The following is a 6,419-nucleotide window of genomic DNA, read 5'->3' as shown; positions in this document are numbered from 1 at the left end:
GGCTCTCTGCACGTATTCGCAGTTTGATATTACGACTTTTTATACAGAAAAAATGAAAATTACTGAAAGCGGCGATGGACCACATTTTGCCCAAACCCTCCCAGCAGTTTTAAAAATATCACAAACATCCCAAATTCGACGCTTGAACCATATTTTGGAGCAAAGTTCTGGCTCTCTGCACGTATTCGCAGTTTGATATTACTACTTTTTATACCGAAAATATGCCAATTACTGAACGCGCCGATGTGTCACATTTGGCCCAAGTCCTCCCTGCAGTTTTAAAAATATCACAAACATCCCAAATTCAACCCTTGAACCATATTTTGGAGCCAAATTCTGGCTCTCTGCATGTATTCGCATTTTGAAATTACGACTTTTTATACAGAAAAAATGCTAATTACTGAAAGCGGCGATGGTTCACATTTTGCCCAAAATCTTCCTGATGTTTTCAAAATATCCCAAACATCCCAAATTCGACGCTTGGGCCATATTAAGGAGCCAAATTCTGGCTCTCTGCATGTATTCGCAGTTTGAAATTACGAATTTTATACCGAAAATATGCCAATTACTGAGAGCGGCGATGGGTCACAGTTTGCCCAAACCGACCCTGCAGTTTTGAAAATATCTCAAACATCCCAAGTTCGACGCTTCAGCCATATTTTGGCGCCAAATTCTGGCTCTTAGCACGTATTCGCAGTTTGAAATTACAACTTTTTATACAGAAAATATGCCAATTACTGAACGCGCCGATGAGTCACATTTTGCCAAACCCTCCCTGCAGTTTTCAAAGAGTCGAATGTTCTTGATGTTCCGTTTATATTACCGATGGAAGATGTACACGTAAAACCGCTCTAACCCGGCTGAAACGTCGATATATGCAATAAAATCGAACTTCTCCCCTTTTCAATATCCTACTCAGTATTTTAACGAGAAACAAACGGTTGATTGAAAATGAAGTATTTAAGGTTAATTTCTAATCAATTATGTGTTTGCATCATTTTTATCGTATATTTAATGAATTAATAACAATAAACTGAAAATAACAAAAACGTGGGAAAACGGCAAAATATTGCCTAATGCGATGATATTATGTTTAAATCACATAAAGGAAAAGGGGATGATAAACGTCAAAATATTGCTAAATTCGATGATTTTTCGTACGGAACAAAATGCAAGAAAACTTGCTTAAAATGCAATATTATGCGACATTCTGAGATTTGAAGGCCAAATCACATCGTGATACTACATGAAATAGTATCGAAATATTGGTAAAAATGAATATATATTTCCGTATATCAAAGTACATGATTAACGTAATATCAAACTCCATGATTAACGTGAAAAAGTCACTATTTTACCATATTTGAGGATTTTAATTTCAAATCATAGAGCGAGGTTTCGTATATATTTAGATCAAAGAAAAGACATATGACAATGTTGTTTCCAATACAAATGATAAAAAACAATGTATTTTCCTTAGAATTAACTAAAATGTTCTTGATTTTCCGCTTATATTACCGATGGAAGATGTACACGCAAAACCGCTCTTAGCCGGCTGAAACGTCGATATATGCAATAAAAACCGAACTTCTCCCCTTTTCAATATCTTACTCAGTATTTTAACGAGAAACAAATAGTTGATTGAAAATGAAGTATTTAAGGTTATTATCTAATCAATTATGTGTTTGCATCATTTTTATCGTATGTATAATGAATTAATACCCATAAACTGAAAATTCACAAAAACGTGGAAAAACGGCAAAATATTGCCTAATTCGATGATATTTTGTTTAAATCACATAAAGGAAAAGGGATGATAAACGTCAAAATATTGCTAAATTCGATGATTTTTCGTACGGAACAAAATGCAAGAAAACTTGCTTAAAATGCAATATTATGCGACATTCTGAGATTTGAAGGCCAAATCACATATCGTGATACTACATGAAATTGTATCGAAATATTGGTAAAAATGAATATATTTACGTAATATTAAACTACATGAAAAACGTTAAAAAGTCACTATTTATCCATATTTGAGGATTTTAACTTCATATCATAGAGCGAGGTTTCGTATTATTTAGATCCAAGAAAAGACATATGAAAATGTTGTTTCCAATACAAATGATAAAAATCAATGTGTTTTCATTAGAATTAACTAAAACGTTCCTGATTTTCCGTTATATTACCGATGGAAGATGTACACGAAAACCGCTCTATTCCGACTGAAACGTCGATATATGCAATAAAAATCGAACTTCTCCCCTTTTCAATATCCTACTCAGTATTTTAACGAGAAACAAACGGTTGATTGAAAATGAAGTATTTAAGAGTAATTTCTAATCAATTATGTGTTTGCATCATTTTTATCGTATATTTAATGAATTAATAGCAATAAACTGAAAATTCACATATTTTCACATATTTCACATACATATCACATAAATTCACATATAATTCACATATTTTTAAAATTCACAATTTTCTTGCAAGACTCAAGTCTTGCTCAAGAAGCTCAAGAGAGTGATGCAGAGGCTCAAGAGAGGGATGCAGGGGCTCAAGAGAGTGATGGAGAGGCTCAAGAGAGTGATTCAGAGGTTTACGAGAGTGATGTAGAGGCTTAAGAGAGTGATGCAGAGGCTTAAGAGAGGGATGCAGAGGCTCAAGAGAGGGATGCAGAGGCTCAAGAGAGGGATGAATAGGCTCAAGAGAGGGATGCAGAGGCTCAGGAAAGGGATGCAGAGGCTAAAGTGAGGGATGCAGAGGCACAAGAGAAAGATGCAGAGGCACTTGAGAGTGATGCAGAGGCTCAAGAGAGGGATGCAGAGGCTTAAAAGAGTAATGAAAAAGGCTCAAGAGAGGGATGCAGAGGCTCAAGAGAATGATACAGTTTATTGGAATTAATTCATTATATATACGATAAAAATGATGCAAACACATAATTGATTAGATAATAACCTTAAGTACTTCATTTTCAATCAACTATTTGTTTCTCGTAAAATACTAAGATATTGAAAAGGGAAGAAGTTCTGTTTTTATTGCATATATCGACGTTTCAGCCGGAATAGAGCGGTTTTCGTGTACATCTTCCAACGGTAATATAAACGGAAAATCAGGAACATTTTAGTTAATTCTAATGAAAATACATTGATTTTTATCATTTGAATTGGAAACAACATTGTCATATGTCTTTTCTTGGATCTAAATAATACGAAACCTCGCTCTTTCAGCCGGAAATCGACGTTTCAGCCGGAATCTCTTGAGCCTCTGCATCCCTCTCTTGAGCCTTTGCATCACTCTCTTAAGCCTCTGCATCCCTCTCATGATCCTCTGCATCACTCTCAAGAGCCTCTGCATCCCTCTCTTGTGCCTCTGAATGAGTGAGAGTGCATCACCCTTTTAAGCCTCTGAATGACTGTTTTGAGCCTTTGCATCACTTTCTTAAAACTCTGCATCCCTCTCTTAAGCCTCTACATCACTCTCTTGAGCCTCTGCATCACTCTCTTGAGCCTCTGCATCACTCTCGTAAGCCTCTGCATCACTCTCGTAAGCCTCTGCATCATTCTCTTGACCCTCTGCATCACTCTCTTCGGCCTCTGCATCCCTCTCTTGAGCCTCTGCATCATTCTCTTAGGCCTCTGCATCACTCTCTTGAGCCTCTGCATCCCTCTCCTGAGCCTCTGCATCACTCTCTTGAGCCTCGGCATCCCTCTCAAAAGTCTCTGCATCACTCTCTTGAGCCTCTGCATCACTCTCTTCAGCCTCTGCATCACTCTCTTGAGCCTCTGCATCCCCTCTTATAAGCCTCTGCATCACTCTCTTAAGCCTCTGCATCACTCTCTTGAGCTTCTGCATCACTCTCTTGAGCCTCTACGTCCCTCACTTGAGGCTCTGCTTCACTCTCGTCAGCCTCTGCATCACTCTCTTGAGCCTATGCATAACTCTCTTGAGTCTCTGCATCCCTCTCTTGAGCTTCTGCATCCCTCTCTTGAGCCTCTGCAACACTCTCTTCAGCCTCTGCATCACTCCCTTAATCCTCTGATTCCCTTTCTTGAGCCTCTGCATCATTCTTTCGAGCCTATGCATCATTCTCTTCATCCTCTGCATCCCTCTCATGACCCTCTGCATCACTCTCTTGAGCCTCTTCATCACCCTCTTAAGCCTCTGCATCCCTATTTTGAGCCTCTGCATCCCTATCTTGAGCCTCTGCATCACTTTCATAAGCCTCAGCATCCCTTTCTTGAGCCTCTGCATCCCTCTCTTGAACTCCTACATCTTCTCATGAGCCTCTGCATCCCTCTCTTCAGCCTTTGCATCACTCTCTTAAGCCTCTGCATCCCTCTCTTTAGCCTCTGCTTCACTCTCGTAAGCCTCTGCATCACTCTCTTGAGCCTCTGCATCCCTCTCCTGAGCCTCTGCATCACTCTCTTGAGCTCGGCATCCCTCTCAAAATCTCTGCATCACTCGCTTGAGCCTCTGCATCACTCTCTTAAGCCTCTGCATCCCTCTCTTGAGCCTCTGCATCACTCTCTTGAGCCTCTGCATCACTCTCTTTAGCCTCTGCATCACTCTCTTGAGCCTCTGCATCACTCTCTGAGCCTCTGCAGCCCGATCTTAAGCCTCTGCATCACTCTCTTGACCCTCTGCTTGACTCTCTTGAGCCTCTGCATCACTCTCTTAGCCTCTGCATCACATCAGAGTTTTAAGAAAGTGATGCAAAGGCTCAAAAGAGTGATTCAGAGGCTTAAAAGGGTGATGCAGAGCATCAAGAAAGTGATGCAGAGGCTCAAGAGAGGGATGCTGGGGCTCATGAGAGTGATGCAGTGGCTCAAGAGAGTGATTCAGAGGCTCAAGAGAGGGATGCAGAGGCTAAAGTGAGGGATGCAGAGGCACAAGAGAGGGATGCAAAGGCTCTTGTGAGTGATGCAGAGGATCATGAGAGGGATGCAGAGGCTTAAGAGAGTGATGCAAAGGCTCAAGAGAGGGATGCAGAGGCTCAAGAGAGGGATGCAGAGCATCAAGAGAGGGATTCAGAGGCTCAGGAGAGGGATTCAGAGGCTTAAGATAGTGATGCAGAGGCTGAAGAGGGTGTTGCAGAGGCTGAAGAGAGGGATGCAGAGGCTCAAGAGAGTGATGCAGAGGCTCAAGAGAGTTATGCAGAGGCTCAAGAGAGTGATGCAGAGGCTTACGAGAGTGATGCAGAGGCTAAAGAGAGGGATGCAGAGGCTTAAGAGAGTGATGCAAAGGCTGAAGAGAGGGATGAAGAGGCTCATGAGAAGATGTTGGAGTTCAAGAGAGGGATGCAGAGGCTCAAGAAAGGGATGCTGAGGATTAAGAAAGTGATGCAGAGGCTCAAAATAGGGATGCAAAGGCTCAAAATAGGGATGCAGAGGCTTAAGAGGGTGATGAAGAGGCTCAAGAGAGTGATGCAGAGGCTCATGAGAGGGATGCAGGGGCCCAAGAAAGTGATGCAGATGCTCAAGAGTGGGATGCAGAGGATGAAGAGAATGATGCATAGGCTCGAAAGAGTGATGCAGAGGCTCAAGAAAGGGAATCAGAGGCTAAAGGAGTGATGCAGAGGCTGAAGAGAGTGTTGCAGAGGCTCAAGAGAGGGATGCAGAAGCTTAATAGAGGGATGCAGAGACTCAAGAGAGTTATGCAGAGGCTCAAGAGAGTGATGCAGAGGCTGACGAGAGTGAAGCAGAGGCTGAAGTGAGGGACGTAGAGGCTCAAGAGAGTGATGCAGAAGCTCAAGAGAGTGATGCAGTGGCTTAGGAGAGTGATGCAGAGGCTTATGAGAGGGGATGCAGAGGCTCAAGAGAGTGATGCAGAGGCTGAAGAGAGTGATGCAGAGGCTTAAATGAGGGATGCAGAGGCTCAAGAGAGGGATGCAGAGGCTCAAGAGAGGGATGCAGGGGCTCAAGAAAGGGATGCAGAGGCTTAAGAGAGTGATGCAAAGGCTAAAGAGAGGGATGCAGAGGCTCAAGAGAGTGATGCAGAGGTCTAAGAGAGGGATGCAGAGGCTCAAGAGAATGATGCAGAGGCTCACGACACTGCTGCAGATGCTCAAGAGTGGGATGCTGAGACTTCAAAGAGGGATGCATAAGCTAAAAAGAGTGATGCCGAGGCTGAAGAGAGAGATGCAAAGGCTCAAGAGAGTGATGCATAGGCTCAAGAAAGTAATGCAGAGGCTCAAGAGAATGATGTAGATCCTTAAGAGAGGGATGCAGAGGCTCAAGAGAATGATGCAAAGGCTCAAGAGAGTGATGCAGAGGATCAAGAGAGGGATGCAGAGGATTAAGAGAGTGATGCAGAGTCTCAAGAGAAAGATGCAGAGGATCAAGAGAGTGATGCAGAGGCTCAAGAGAGTGATGCAGAGGCTCAAGAGAGTGATGCAGAGGCTCAAGAGTCATGCAGAG

The sequence above is a fragment of the Procambarus clarkii genome, unplaced genomic scaffold (assembly GCF_040958095.1).
Source record: "Procambarus clarkii isolate CNS0578487 unplaced genomic scaffold, FALCON_Pclarkii_2.0 HiC_scaffold_142, whole genome shotgun sequence".
Lineage (NCBI taxonomy): Eukaryota > Metazoa > Arthropoda > Malacostraca > Decapoda > Cambaridae > Procambarus > Procambarus clarkii.
The sequence above is the reverse complement of the archived record's forward strand: the minus strand, read 5'-3'. Positions refer to the sequence as shown.